This window comes from Phycodurus eques, chromosome 1, assembly GCF_024500275.1.
Source record: "Phycodurus eques isolate BA_2022a chromosome 1, UOR_Pequ_1.1, whole genome shotgun sequence".
Classification (NCBI taxonomy): domain Eukaryota; kingdom Metazoa; phylum Chordata; class Actinopteri; order Syngnathiformes; family Syngnathidae; genus Phycodurus; species Phycodurus eques.
This window is the reverse complement of record NC_084525.1, coordinates 48,619,767-48,636,385: the sequence shown is the minus strand read 5'-3', so window position 1 is coordinate 48,636,385 and position 16,619 is coordinate 48,619,767. Positions and strand designations below refer to the sequence as shown.

Sequence of the window (16,619 nt, the reverse complement as noted above, 5' to 3'; positions counted from 1 at the left end):
TTGTTTTGTTGCTGCACGATCCCCAGCTTGTTCTGTTTTTGCTGTTTGCATACTTTCTTGGTTCCAACACGACATCTGCAGTACTACGGCTGTGTTCGGAATCACTCCCGACAGACTATATAGTGCCGTACACTGTATAGTGAGTGAATTTGCCATTTTATAGTCCTGTTCAAATATATAGTGAAGTAGTGTATCTTCTTCTTTTCCTTTGGGCTTGTCCCTTTAGGGGTGGCCACAGCGCTTCATCCTTTTCCATGTTAGCCTATCTCCTGCATCCTCCTCACGAACACCAACTGCCATCATGTCTTCCCCAACGACATCCATCAACCTTCTCTTTGGTCTTCCTCTAGCTCTCTTGCCTGGCAGCTCCATCCTCATCATCCTTCTACCAATATACTCACTATTTCTCCTCTGGACGTGTCCAGACCATCGAAGTCTGCTCTCTCTAACTTTGTCTCCAAAAGATCAAACCTTGGCTGTCCCTCTGATGAGCTCATTTCTAATTTTATCCAACCTGGTCACTCCGAGAGCGAACCTCAACATCTTCATTTCCGCCACCTCCAGCTCTGCTTCCTGTTTTCTCTTCAGTGCCACTGTCTCTAATCCGTACATCATCACCACTGTTTTATAAACTTTGTCCTTCATCCTAGCAGAGACTCTTCTGTCACATAACACACCTGACACATTCCTCCACCCGTTCCAACCTGCTTGGACCCGTTTCTTCACTTCCTGACCACACTCACCATTGCTCTGGACGGTTGACTCCAAGTATTTGAAGTCCTCCACCCTTGCTATCTCTTCTCGCTGTAGCCTCACTCTTGCCCCACCCCCCTCTCATTCATGCACATATATTCTGTTTTACTTTGGCAAATCTTCATTCCTCTGCTTTCCAGTGCATACCTGCATCTTTCTAACTGTTCCTCCACCTGCTCCCTGCTTTCACTGTAGATCACAATGTCATCTACAAACATCATGGTCCACAGGGATTCCAGTCTAACCTCATCTGTCAGCCTATCCATCACCACTGCAAACAGGAAGGGGCTCAGGGTTAATCCCTGATGCAGTCCCACGTCCACCTTAAATTAATCTGTCACACCTACCGCACACCTCACCACTTTTCTGCTGCCCTCGTACATGTCCTGTATTATTCTAACATACTTCTCTGCCACTTCAGACCTCCGCATGCAGTACCACAATTACTCTCTGGGTACTCTGTCATAGGCTTTCTCTAGATCTACAAAGACACAATGTAGCTCCTTCTGACCTTCTCTGTACTTTTCCGTCAACATCCTCAAGGCAAATAATGCATCTGTGGTACTCTTTCTAGGCATGAAACCATACTGTAGTTCACAAATACTCACTTCTGTCCTGAGTCTAGCCTCCACGACTCTTTCCCACAACTTCATTGTGTGGCTCATCAACTTTATTCCTCTAATGTTCCCACAGCTCTGCACATCACCCTTGTTCTTAAAAATGGGCACCAGCACAATTTTCCTCCATTCCTCAGGCATCTTCTCACGCACGAGAATTCTATTGAACAAGCTGGTCAAAAAGTCCACAGCCACCTCTCCTAGATGCTTCCAAACCTCCACAGGAATGTCATCAGGACCAACCGCCTTTCCATTTTTCATCCTCTTTAATGCCTTTCTGACTTCCCCCTTACTAATCATTGCCACTTCTTGGTCCAACACACTTGCCTCTTCTGCTCTCCCTTCTTTCACATTTTCCTCATTCATCAACTCCTCAAAGTATTCTTTCCATCTATCCAGCACACAACTGGCACTAGTCAACATATTTCCATCTCTATCCTTAATCAGCCTAACCTGCTCCACATCCATCCCATCTCTATCCCACTGTCTGGCCAACTTGCATAGATAATTTTCTCCTTCTTTAGTGTCCAACCTGGCATACATGTCATCATATGCCTCTTGTTTGGCCTTTGCCACCTCTAACTTTGCCCTATGTCACATCTCAATTAATTCCTTTTGCCTCTCCTCGGTCCTCTCAGTGTCCCACTTCTTCTTAGCTAACCTTTTTCCTTGTATGATTTCCTGTACTGTGAGGTTCCACCTTTCCTGCCAGAAGATACACTAAGTACTCTCTGCCTGCCTCTTTGATCACCTTGGCTGCAGTGGTCCAGTCTTCTGGAACCTTCTCCTGTTCACCAAGAGCCTGTTTCACCTCTTCCTGAAAAGCTACACAACACTCGTCCTGTCTCAACTTCCACCACATGGTTCTCTGCTCTGCCTTTGTCTTCCTAATCTTCCTCCCCACCACCAGTGTCATCTTACACACCACCATCCTATGCTGCCTAGCCACACTCTCCCCTACCACTACCTTACAGTCGGTAACCTCCTTCAGATTACATCGTCTGCACAAGATGTAATCTACCTGGGTACTTCTACCTCCGCTCTTGTAGGTCACCCTATGTTCCTGCCTCTTCTGGAAAAAAGTGTTCCATTTGCATCCTTTTTGCAAAGATTACCACCATCTGTTCCTAACAAGTTCATTTCCTGGATGCCGTACTTACCGATCACTTCTTCATCACACCTATTTCCTTCACCAACATGTCCATTACAATCTGCACTGCACCAATCACGACTCGTTCTCTGTCTGGGATGCTCAGAACTTCTTCGTCTAGCTCCTTCCAAAATTTCTCTTTCACCTCTAGGTCACATCCTACCTGTGGGGCATAGCCACTAATCACATTATAGATAACACCCTCAATTTCAAGTTTCAGCCTCATCACTCGATCTGATACTCTTTTCACCTCCAAGACATTCTTAGCCAACTCTTCTTTTAAAATAACCCCGACTCCATTTCTCTTCCCATCTACACCACGGTAAAATAATTTAAACCCTGCCCGTAAACTTCTAGCCTTACTGCCTTTCCACCTGGTCTCCTGGACACACAATATATCAACCTTTCTCCTAATCATCATGTCAACCAACTCCAGAGATTTTCCTGTCATAGTCCCGACATTCAAAGTCCCCACATTCAGTTCTAGGCTGTGTGCTTTCCTCTTCTCTTTCTGCTGAAGAACCCGCTTTGCACCTCTTCTTCTTCGACTTCGACCCACAGTAGCTACATTTCCACCGGCGCCCTGCAGGTTGACGGCGCCGGTGGCGGACTTTGTTAACCCGGGACACGACCGATCTGGTACGGAATTCTTTGGATGAACGCTCATATTTGTTTGGCAAAGTTTTAAGCCGGAAGCCCTTCCTGACGCAACCCTCTGCTTGGGACCGGCCTACAGTTTGCACTGGCTAGTGCCCCCCATATGGCTGCATAGTAAAGTAGTGTATAGGTTATCAAATAACCATTATCCTCTATATAGTGCCTTCAATGTAACCCATAATGCATCTTGATAAGTAGTGATGGTCACTAGAAAAGCAATATATCCCATAATGCATTGCACAGATCGAGAAAAAAGAAAGGACAAATGGCAGAGAAAGAAAAAAAATTCATAAAGTCCTTTGTATTAATTTGTAAACTACTATCAGATCAAAACAACATAATGTTATTATAATTTGTTTGTTCTGTGTATAAAGGAGGCAATGACACAAACGATTGTGTGTGGTAACTGTCAGCTGATGTCATGCACCTTGCGCTGGATCCTTCGCCACATGCTTCGCAATCCTGAGCTCCAGTGACCTCCAGTTCTCAGTTTTCCTCCACCAACAACTATCGTAACCCTGAGTTTGAACTCTGACCTTTCACCTCCCCGCTGAGCCCAGACCAAACAACTCAGCTGGTTCACTTTACACCAGATGTTCTGAGCCCACTCACACTTTTTTTTTTTTAAACGAACAGTGATGCACATTCGACAGGACAATCAGACAAACATGAAACAGTATGGGACATGGGGCAATTACAAAACAATTAAACAAACCAACAATCTAAGACAATACAAAAAGGAGAAAACGAAAGAGATTGGTGGATCGAGTTGTGCTAGGCTATAATGAACAAAAAAGATATATTAAAAAAAATACATGCTAGCCCTCCCCACTAGGGTAATGTGCGAGCTGGAGCAGGTACAATTCAGTTGTATCTAAAGACCCGCAAAAGTCATAATCGTGTTTTGTTTCGAAATACATAATTTTGAATTGTTGAAAACGTGCAAAGACTGAGAACAATAAACTGCTGAATTGTTGAGCTATAGCTTCACACTACTATTCATCATCTCAGTTGTCTTGATTTTTGGGGGCGTGGCTAAAACTGGGTCGCGCTGACGTCACCGAGCAAGAGCATGAGTTGGCCCGCCACCGCTAACTATATAAACACCAAGCGCCCTCATTCCATGCAGTGGCCATTCGGGCCGAATCACCACTTCCTTAGTCATAGTAACTTGGCCTCGTTCTTCAAGCATAGTGTGCAGTTAGCCATCAAACTATGCCCAAAATACATCGTCCCTGAAGTGTAATGTGTTTTGTGTTATTTAGGCTACAGTGTCTCTGTCATCTGCCCCCACGTGCGGCCTCAGAGAAGGCCCGTATTTGATTGATAGCTGAAAGTTCCGGGGAGTCGGGGTTTTCAGAGCATTCAGCGAAACGTTCATCGCGTATGGAAGCTGAAAGAATGTCTCGATTCTTCACCATTTTTAAGTCTGATATGACATGCTTTGCTATACTTTTATTCATTTATTCAATTCCCGGCTTGTTAACGGGACTATTTTCTGTGATGTGTCAAATTGACTTTTCTTTAAGTCCAATACATTTGCATTTAATCGTTCAGAAGTGTTTTTCAGGACTTTTATGTGTGTGTTTCCTACATTTAAACATACTGTTACTGTTCAAACTGCATGTTAATGTGGCTAACAAAAGCATTTTTTTTTTTTTTAGCTAGAATTTGGTGTAAAAGGTTTGCGAACTGTTGCTTTCGATCGTAAATATTTCTTCTTGTCTTGTTTGTTCCATCCAAATATGAATTGTTTGGTTGCAAATTGTTTGTGAACATTTTTATTGCCTCATCAAAATGCTCTTAAAAATGAGTTGGAATGCATTAAAATGCCGCAGACTGGACGGTTTCTCCAGAAAGCTTGGGGCAATTAACACACGAGATGTTGTTTTGGTAGCCAGTGCGGCTGTTACGGAAACAGTGAGGGCAGAGCGTCTGCCTGAAATAACACAGTGGTTTAAGCTGTCAGCACTCTTGAAAAATCACACAGGCACTTTGGAAATTTACTTGAACACATCCTGAACTTTGTCAAGATGGGTTTAACGCTAAGGACGGGTTGTTAGGATAGTTGTAACAGGTGATTTGTATAAAAGATAAATTATAAATCATGGCGGCACGGTGGGCGACTGGTTAGCACATCCGCCTCATAGTCCTGAGGACCGGAGTTCAAATCCCGGACCCGCCTGTGTGGAGTTTGCATGTTCTTCCCGTGCCTGTGTGGGTTTTCTCAGGGTACACCGGTTTCCTCCCACATCCCAAAAAACATGCACGGTAGGTTAATTGAAGACACTAAATTGTCCGTCGGTGTGAATGTGAGTGCGAATGGTTGTTTGTTTCTGTGTGCCCTGCGATTGGCTGGCGACCAGTTCAGGGTGTACCCCGCGTCTCGCCTGAAGATTGCTGGGATAGGCTCCGGCACGCCCGCGACCCGAGTGAGGATAAGCGGAACGGTAGATGAATGAATGAATGAATGTTTACTTTCACACTTGTGAAAATAGTCTTGCTATTGTCAGATGGCACCCTACTCAGGCAAAGGAATCAAGAGTCTAGATTTAGCATGTGCATCTGATATTTTTTCTAACGCAATATTTAGCCACTTTTTTTTTAGCCACTGATTGGTGTTAATAGCTTGTTTGTTTTTCCAGTTTAATGGAATTGTTTTCTTCGCAGTAGCTAACACGACAAGTAATGATGGTGAGTATTTGTTAGGGAGGTCGCCAAGTATGCACAATCTTCGGGAAAGTGGAATCCTGCAGTTTAAAATATACGAGAGTTTTTGTGTAACCGAAGACCAAAAGCATTGAATTGGTGTACATTTCCATATAGCACGAAAATAGGTGTTTGGGGGTATTTCTGGTGCATTGCACGCATATATTAGATGGAGCGAAGCCCATTTTATGCATAGTGTACTGAGTAAAGTTTGTTCTGCGGAGCACTCTATATTGTATAAGCCTTTCATTTAATGACACTGTCCATCCATCCATCCATCCATTTCCTAGCCCTCATCCTGTTCAGGGTGACCAGGAATACCGGAAAACGTTCAGACTGACAACCAATCACGATCACGTGCACACCTACGCTCGCTGAGCGGCAATCACCTCCACGCTGGCTGCTCAAAAGTCATTCGGTGACTCTGCGTTTTAAAATTGGCAGACACATGGCCCTCCTCCGAAGCCTCTCAGTTGGTATCTGACTGATAGCATTCATGTGAAAAATCCAAAACTTGTTTTCTCTCTATACACGAGCCTTCCACCCCTGTCGCATGCAAGCATAGGAAAAACTGCAATTCAGCTTCAAAGGAAACCTAAGATGGTCATGAATAATCATAGACATCTTTGTCTGCACTGGAAAACTGTTCATCTGTCTTCCATTCAGCCACCAATTTGTGTTTGTGTTTACTGCAGCAGAGCTTTGAAGAATCGACCTAAAGTGATATATATCAATATACAAATATTGACGAAAAAGTAAGCTATTCCATGTGCAATATAACAGGTAGGATATTTTGGTTATGGATATCTTGACCCCAATGTTTCACCAACGACATCAAAAATAGTCGACATCAGCACTAAATTAGAATATGATCGCCAGGGCTTGCTGAAATTACGATCATCCAGTGACTTTGAGTTCGGAACTGCGACGCTCGTGACCGTTCACGTCCTTTGGGGCGCTGCTCTCGGCAAGACCCGGCGGCCGTCGGTTCGGCCGCATGCGGAGGCACGGTTGTCGCGGTGGGCTAACAGCTAATATAAAAGCTAACCGCTGCATAACGCCACTCCTATCCATCTTCCTCTGCAACGTTCGCTCACTGGACAATGAATTAGATCATCTACAAATGGAATTAACATCAAAACACGTAACGCCCCCCCCCCCCCACGATCGACGGGGCTAGCTCGAGCGCGCATCAGCTAATGACGCGGGTCAGGCGGCTTCGCTCGGCAGCAACACGCTCCGCCCAGCCACAAATTGAAATGTCTTCAACATTAACATGAATGATTGCTCTTTCTTATTTTGTTTAAAATAAAAAAGTAGTATTGATGACACAATAAGAAGTTGTTTGTATTTACACATCCATTTATACATATCATATCATATCAATCTCATTATACCTGTGTATAGTGACAATAAAAGGGCATTCTATAATTGGACCAATTTAATCTAAAACACAATTCAATACAATATACATAAATTGGGGGTCCCCGATCCAGCTTTCCATCAGTTTGGGGATCTCTGGTTTGGGACTTATTAAAGACCCTTGATAAAAGCCATTAAAAAATGATATCAGTTATCGGTATTAGTATCGGTTTGGAGAAGCAGCAAGTTAGCAGTCAACAGTCTAAAAAATAGTTATCGTGCATCCCAAATATTTTATTTTTTATTTTTACTGGGAATTCACATCACACGGAATTCACATCACACTCAACTGTATATTTTTGCTGCATGTCTCACGGAAAACCAGACCTGATATACAACTGCAATGAACGAGTCAGTCCCCCTTTGCAGCTGTAAACTGTAGACTTTAACAAGATTTCAGAGTGTGTCACTTATGTTGGGCGAGAAGGTGTGGCTAGCTCTCTCTAAAGGTCGTTTCGATTGGTTTGAGGTCAGGTCTTTTTCAGATTTTTCCACACCAAACTCATGCAATGATGGCTTTGTGGACTTTGACAGTGGCCTTCCCCAAACTGCTCCCACAAAGTTGGAAGTAAAAAAAAAATATGATCAATTGTGCCAACCATTTGCCTATGTTTTTTTTGCTTTGAGTTTTTGTGTGCAAACACAATCTGTGGACCAGGTCCAGGAGCTCTGGATGTCAGTAGGCTGAGAAGTCATGTACAGTAACCATAAAATCTACAGCAACTTTCACTTTCCGCTTCCGCTGGCAACTCATTAAAAAGAAGAGAAACAAAACCTTTTTTTCATTTTCTCTTCCTGCACTTATGACTTGGTGTAAGTTTTGGATACGTGTCCTTATTCAACATAACTAACTAACTATGTAACCCTAATTTACCTTTTTAAAAAAAAGTGAATTTGCTCCTTACTTCTTAAAATATATTAAACAGGTCAGGAGTGGTTGGAGGAGGCTTTTAGTTTGAGGATGTGAAGTAAATTTGGGTCCCGAGTGACATTCCTCTCCTGTCAAAGCCAAAAAGGAATTCCCTGGTACGAGTGGCAGTCGTGAGGTCTCGCTTCCGCACACGCGCTTGGATACGGGCAGATAGGAACACATACGTACAATCTACCTGTCAGGGTATAAACAATGACGGTGGGCACAATTTCTGCAGCTTGGCCCCACCCTGACAAGCGCGAGGGGGGAACCACTACAGCGTATTTGGGATCGGACATCGGAGCTCATCACAATCTGCGAGCCCTTCCAGGGTTTTGTAACATGAGCAGAGACGCGGAGCGATAGAAAGAGAGGGGGAGAGACAGACAGACAGATAGAAAATAGGGGTGAGAGAAAGAAGGTAACCTGATGTCTCAGGGGGGTTTCGGAACACTAAGCTGCCTCCAATTGAAGTTTGGAGAAGCCACTTTTCTCCCAGTCCTCTCGTAACCACTCTCTATTTTGTCCATTTCCACTCTAGTTGTCCTAATTTGGAATTCCAGCAAACTTGAAATTCATCAGCCTGCCCAATTTTTACGAGTTACTAAGTAATTAGTATGCTTCATGTGTTTGAGGTGAGATTGTTATTATCCCCCCCCATCAGCGGAAGGTTCGTGCTGGCCTCAATGTCCACTCGGAGTCTCCACTTTCGCTCAATAACAGGTGTAAAGTCAACTCTGCTTTGGCTTTTGACTCTTCAATATTCACACCACACATGCTTAAATTTAAATGGAAAACTCACCACTCTGCGAGTGCTCCTTGTCCTTCTCTCCCAAGTAAGCGAAAACTTCCAGTGAAAGTTATTGTTATATTCCACCACACTCTCCTCCCAAAATCATCCAAAAGTCAGATCCTGCTCCTGATTTTAAAGCTGTGCATCCAGGTCTGGGGCCATTCACTTGTGTGTGTGTGTGTGTGTGTGTGAGTGTGTGTGTGTGTGTGTGTGTGTGTGTGTGTATGTATGTGTGTGTGTATGTATGTATGTGTGTGTGTGTGTGTGTGTGTGTGTCTCTCTCTCCCACACTCTTTGGAAAATGGATTGTTCTAAAACTTTAGTAACAGGAGTCCCAATACTGCTCCCTCCCTCCTGGTGATCCTCACTGCAGGTCCTAGTGCCGACCCCTCCAATGTGCGGCCACAAGGAGCGGGGGAAATGCAGTGGCGAGAAGTATCAACAAAACGTCCAAAATGTCCAAATGTCCAAAAATGCAAAACACTTTTTAAAACTGTGCGTGAAAACAACATTACAAATTAAGTCATTGAGTAAAATGCACATTTACAAAAGTAAAAATCACACACCCAAAAAAAAAAACCGCACACACACATTTGTAAAAAGCTAATCTAGCTAACAGAAAGGAAAGTGATTGCCCAAAACCAATGAAAACATTTTTCATGATATGTTTTAACGCCCAACAATTATCCCATTCCCACCTTCCCATTTACACCACACATCAATTACATAAACAATGGTGCTGATTTCAATATTAATGCATTGCTTCGGTGGCATGTTTATATTTATGGAAACCGGTTTCAGCTTGCTCTCCATTCCTTCCGAGCAGAGAGGAAATCAAAGGGCAGGAAAATGATGGTGTCTCCTGCGCCATTTTTACATGTGCATGCAGTGACTGCTAGGATTTTCAGCGAGTTTGCGAGTGCACTGTACGACGCGAAAACACAAGCAGAGCAGCAAACTCGTTGACGGCAAATAGGAAACGGAAAGCGATGCAATCTCTGACATCAGCCACACCCGGCATTCATTTTTGAGCCTCGAGGCTGTGCTGTACACAACAGTGACATTTCTTTCTCGTTTTTGCATCTTTCTTTTTCCGTCTCCTCTCTGTTGCTTCCAAGCGTCGCCGCGTCGCACGGCTTCTCTTTGACCCGAACCGTATCGCTGTCAGAGCCCTCGGCGCTGACAGAGCAGGCAGTCATCCCGCCCCTTTTCTCTGACAGATAGAAAAACGAGAGAAAGGAAGGATTGTGTGTCAGTTGCACCCCTTGAGAGTGAAGAATTCCTTCAATCTCACTTGATATGTGGACGCTGTTTTGGTGTTAATGAGAACACTTTATTGGGTGCAAACTAACTTGAGAGGGGTCTCTCTCTCTCTCTCTCTCTCTCTCTTACTTTATGGTCAAGAATGTTAAGTTCAAACCTGAGAGAGCATTTGCCTAATGTGGCTGTGTGGGCCCAAGCTCGTGTCTCTGTCAGGTTTGCCTAGGCCCTTGTTATCGCGACCGGGGCTGAAAGCGGAAACCCCCAGACGGCGGACTTTGCCCTCGCTCTCGACTCCGAGGTTGTTTCGGGGTGAGAAATGCTGAGGGGGGGGGCGGGCAGGCTGAAAATGCTCAGATTTCACACTTTGTGGCAGCGAGACCGCGTCAGCGATAGACGTGCGCACATTTTCTTTCTTTTTTTTTAACCTTAAGCTAGTTGAGGTTTTGAGAAACAAAAAAAACAAAAAAAGTTCATCATTTGACCACAATTAGTTCATCTGAAAACATAAAAAAACAAAACAAAACATTAATGCAGACATCAGAACTATTTGCAATAGTGCTTGTTCCAGAAAATGTGCATCCATCCATCCATTTTCTGAGCCGCTTCTCCTCACTAGGGTCGCGGGCGCGCTGGAGCCTATCCCAGCTGTCATCGGGCAGGAGGCGGGGTACGCCCTGAACTGGTTGCCAGCCAATCGCAGGGCACATAGAAACAAACAACCATTCGCACTCACAGTCACGCCTACGGGCAATTTAGAGTCTCCAATTAATGCATGTTTTTGGGATGTGGGAGGAAACCGGAGTGCCCGGAGAAAACCCACGCAGGCACGGGGAGAACATGCAAACTCCACACAGGCGGGGACGGGGATTGAACCCCGCACCTTAGAACTGTGAGGCTGACGCTCTAACCAGTCGTCCACCGTGCCGCCAGAAAGTGTGCAATTAATCCTTATTACAGTGCATGTGCATGCATGCGTACGCAGTAATAATTGGTATGAGTCATAATCAATTTACAGCTCTATAAATTCCAGAAAATTCCTGCAAGGACTTTGTAACTTGTTCCCGGTGTGCCCATACTCTGCAAAGCTGTGCTTGAATTAAAGGCACATCATTTTCATATTCATAATGTGAAACAATATATCATACTTTATGAGCAGTAAGCATCGGGCACTGCAGCTGGAACGTCTTTGGAAATATATTGCTTGATTCCAAGTTGGAATACCTCCGGTTTCCTTTACAAATGTTTCTCAACAGGTTAATCGAAGGTTTAGTGTGCCCCACTAAAACCTGAGGAGAACTCAAGCTACTGCAGACCACCATGCAGCTTTCGTGCTGCCCGGTGGACGAGTCAGTCCGAGTCAAAGACAGTGGAGAAGCGCTACTTTCACGTAAGGCTAGAAAATTTGTGTTTTGTCATTTTCCTGATGGGTTTGTGGCAAAAATAATGATGAGAATACATTCCATTATCAGAATCAGAATCATCTTTATTTGCCAAGTATGTCCAAAAAAAACCACACAAGGAATGTGTCTCCGGTAGTTGGAGCCGCTCTAGTACGACAACAGACAGTCAATTGACAGAGAACACTTTGGAGACATAAAGACATTGAGAAAAACAGTCACCGGTACAAATTATTATTATTATTTTTTTTGACAATTGTGCAAAAAGATGCAAGTCCTCGAGCACTTGGAGCAGTTTGAATGACTAATATAGCAATAGTCCGGTGCAATGAACATAGTGCAAAGGGCGCCGAGACTTCAAGGAGTGTATGCAGTTTAAAGTGACAGGTAGCGCGATAATCTGGGACAATGTTGATTGTACAAATGTTGCAGATCAGTGTGCAAGTGGAGCAGATGCTACTCTGCCATGAGTGGCCAGTGTTGATCAACAACAGATATGCAAATAGTGCAGCGTGGCGAGACTACTACAGTGAGTGCATGAGTAATGTATAATTGGCCCCACAGAAATGTGACAACAAACTCAAGACGAAACAATTGGCAGCATGTTGTAATGGAATTATAGGTTAGGTGTTTAAGAAGTTGATTGCAAGAGGGAAGAAGCTGTTGGAATGTCTGCTGGTTTTAGTTTGCATTGATCGGTAGCGCCTACCTGAGGGAAGGAGCCGGAAGAGCCGGTGACCGGGATGTGGAGGGTCCGAGAGGATTTTGCACGATCTTGTCTTAGTTCTGGCAGCGTGCAAGTCCTCAAGAGTGGGTAGGGGGGTACCGACAATCCTTTCAGCAGTTTTGATTGTCCGTTGCAGTCGGAGTTTGTCCTTTTTTGTAGCAGCACCAGACCAGACTGTGATGGAAGAACACGGGACTGATTTGATGACCACTGTGTAGAACTGCAACAACAGCTCCCGTGGCATGCGCGTTTCCGGAATGTGGAGGGAAGCCGAAGAACCCAGACAATTGTGACGCGAGCACGGGGGCAACATGCAAACATCACGCAGGACGACCCGAGTGAGGGAGGCAGACGAGCAAGCAACATGCAAACTCCACTGGGCTTCCTGATTGCCAAATCTAATTTCCATTTTAAAAATGTGTTTATCAGCATTCATCTTTACTGGTAAATTATCACTTCTCATCAGATGATTGACTGAGGCTCTATTTGTCCTTTTGGCACCGGTAGGCAAAATGTTTAAATGTCACCTAGACTACAACTGCCCGTGTGACATCCTGCACATTGTTGAGTTGCTGGACTTGTCCTCCTACACCCTCGTTGTGGCCTCGCGCTGACGTATCTGGGAGCCTCTTCACTCATTGACTCCACTGTACCCTTCCTCCCACGGGTTCTCTTTGCAGAATCCCGCTATTGTCCCGCCAAGGACGGCCGGTGGCGTGCACACCCTAGCGCCGAGCCCCGCACGCTCTCTCGTTCACCTTGTGCAGTACGCGCTACAGCAGACATGCCGCAGCCAAATACCTGAATGAGAAAACTGTAAACACTCACAGCTAATAATCCCAGAATAGGAAAATGGAAATCACCCATCAATTTTTTTCTAAATTATTTATTACTTCATTTTTATGGAACAACAAGTATTCAGTGTACAACTTATATAACAGTGTAAATTTACTTCCTGTCCCGTAATACCTCAACACACAGCCATTAATGTCTAAAGTGCTGGAACCAAAAGTGAGCTCAGCCCTGTAAGAAATTGTCTACACTGTGGCCAACATTATTTTGAAGCGCCACCCTTCCCCTTCTTTGGCGCAGAGTTCAGTAGAGCTTCACAGGTTTCCACGTTGCCATCACGGAGCCGCTGGATTTTAAAGACCTTGTGCTCCTCCGCCTTCCATTTGAGGATGCCTTACAAATGCTCAATAGGGTTTAGTTCTGGAGAGAGGCTCGGCCAGTCCATCACATTTACCCGAAGCTCCTTTGGCAAGGCATTTGTCGTTTTTGGAGTTGCCATGTTGGAATACCGCCCTGTGGCCCGGTTTCCGAAGCGAGGGGCTCATGCGCTGTTTCAATGGGCCGCAATAGATTGGTATTGACGCTTCCCTCAGTGAACTGGAGCTACGGCCGCTGCAGCCTCAGACGATGCTGAAGAAGATGGAAAATGAATGGAAAGTTAAAAATAATAATAGATAAGTATATATGTCAGTTTAAAGCAAAAACATCTGGCACTGCAGCTCCAACTCAAATCCTCTCGGAAAGAGCAACTTTAAAGACAACTTCCACAAATGACTAATGGCTACACATGTTCAAGATTAAATATAGGATGGCTTAGGTTTGCAGCAGTTTAAGTAGGATTGAAATGTGGCTGAAAATGTATGTTCATGGGAGAACAACTCTTTATCATGAATTTGAAATACTAATATATACTTGCTCCATCAAAGCTACATGTGTTTTCTTTCTGGGTCATTGTAAGCAACACTATTTTAGAGCTATTTAAACACATGTTTTAAGACCCGCCCGCTGTGCATTATGGCCGAACCTATGGAAGTTTAATGTCCAAATTGCCTGTCAAAAAAACCAAACAAAAAGCTCGTTTCATAGCCTCTGGTCCATAGAGGCAACTGATCAAAGACAATTCCAGTTACATGAGCGCCAGTCCATGACACCCGAGGACTTTCTGCAAAAAAAAAAAAAAATACCAACGTGTTGTAAGTGGAAAATAACTTGGCTCGAGTTCTTACAAACTCTCGTTTTCACGTCCCCCCCGCTCTACACTCCCCTTTGTCTCCATGGACTAAATTTGAGCCCTAAGGTCTCAACAGCTACCATTATTGACTCACATCCTTCTTTCTTAGCGCCCATGTGAGAACACACCCTCTCGTGTTATCATGCTGCACTAGTAATCACGTCTTCTCCGTCATTCATGTTCCATTTTGCTTGTTCTCATTCGGCTCATAGGAAACGGTGGCCTTTCACATCTTATTTCAGGCTACGTTGGACTGCTGCATATAAAGAACATAAACGAATACAACTTAAATTAACAGTAATTGGCCTGCTGTGCACCACCTACCATATTAAAAGGAGTACGCTTTCACTGATAGTTTGATATACTGCAGTGGGTGTTTGCTTTTTGACTTTGGTGCATTGTTTAGGTAGACATGCTTGTTGCAGTGAATTGCGCTGATATTGGCCTTGTATTAACCGACGCAATCTGTCCATTTACGGTGTAGTTGTATTGTCAGACATCCAATCGTTCAAGCTTTTGAAAAAGGCTTCATTTGATTCCCCCAATGGATGTTTGTGACCCATGTCCGAACTGGGCCACACGGGAGCAGAAGTTCAGAATTGTGCCACAGATGAGCCACCGCTGGTCCATTTCCAGCAATCCAGCAGTGACTTTTACAGTTTTCGCTGAAAGGGTTGTAGCATGGGCCAAGGGACATGAGCTTGTCAAATTTCATGACAGATCCATAAATATCCTGCTTTTTATACATCCGCTTTGTCTGAAATGTGACTTTCTTTGGATGTTAAACATTCCTGCTTGGGCTGAGTGAGGCGTGGGATTATGGGTGAAATATAACGGGTGAGAGGGAGCGATGAGAGCAGTGGAATCACTTGCGAGGGGAGAGTTAAAAGAGACACCTGGGGCTTGAACAAAGCAGCAGCTGGTGAGGCTTTACTTCTCGCAAGTCTTTGTTCGGGGTTCAACTGCGTCTGTCGATGAACTCTCGCATATACAATCACACCTGGGAATTCACTTGCGCACATGCATGCACACTCTTGCCTCCTCGTGTTGGTATAAAAAGGGACAATCGAATGCCTAACGGATTCAAACTGAGATAGTTTATCAGTGTGAAGAGCTGACCACACATTCGCTTTTTATAGCACAATCAACTCCACAGTTTCATATTGAAATTCTTGCGCTGACTGCGTTTCCAGCTCTGACAAATCTGAAAATTTCCCACCAAGACAGAGTGAAAGCTGTGTGGGAATGCCGTGGTTTAATAACCGTCAACTCGTAGTATCTGGTCCGCTCGACCAATGATCTTTTCACTCTAACACCGGGGATTGCTAATCAGCTTTAGTTAAAACGCTTTAGGATGTTTCCTAATCTTCAGAATAAGAATCATAATCATAATCATCTTTATTTGCCAAGTATGTCCAAAACACACAAGGAATTTGTCTCCGGTAGTTGGAGCCGCTCTAGTACAACAGACAGTCAATTTACAGAACACTTTGGAGACATAAAGACATTGACAAAAAACAATTGTGCAAAAAGATGCAGAGTCCTCTAGCACTTAGAGCAGTTCGAATGACTAATATTGCAATAGTCCGGTGCAATGACCATTGTACAAAGGGCGCTGAGACTTCAAGGAGTGTATGCGGTTTAAAGTGACGAGTAGTGCGATAATCTGGGGCAATGTTGGTTGTGCAAATGTTACAGATACTCCTCAATCAGTGTGCAAATGGAGCAGATGCTACTCTGGCATGAGTGGCCAGTATTGGTCAACAACAGATATGCAAATAGTGCAGCGTGGCGAGACTACTACAGTGAGTGCACGAGTAATATATAATTGGCCACACAGAAATGTGACAACGAACTCAAGTCAAAAAATTGCCAGCATGCTGTAATGGAATTGTCGGTTAGGTGTTTAAGAAGTTGATTGCAAGAGGGAAGAAGCTGTTGGAATGTCTGCTAGTTCTAGTTGGCATTGCTCGGGAGGGCCTACCTGAGGGAAGGAGCTGGAAGAGCTTGACCGGGATGTGGAGGGTCCGAGAGGATTTTGCACGCTCTTGTCTTAGTTCTGGCAGCGTGCAAGTCCTCAAGGCTGGGTAGGGGTGTACCGACAATCCTTTCAGCAGTTTTGATTGTCCGTTGCAGTCGGAGTTTGTCCTTTGTGGCAGCACCAAACCAGACTGTGATGGAAGAACACAGGACTGATT

The 16,619-nt window shown here is 44.4% G+C and overlaps 1 protein-coding gene across 1 annotated transcript in view; it reads right to left on the bottom strand.

Annotated features, from left to right (window-relative positions):
* ngfa (nerve growth factor a (beta polypeptide)) overlaps window positions 1–9,294 on the bottom strand; it is a 29,163-nt gene extending 19,869 nt beyond the window's left edge. Inside the window, exon 1 of the mRNA XM_061670027.1 lies at window positions 9,021–9,294. The gene's annotated coding sequence lies outside the window, so the exon portion shown is untranslated. The remainder of the gene's footprint in view (window positions 1–9,020) is intronic.
* Window positions 9,295–16,619: the final 7,325 nt, after the last annotated feature.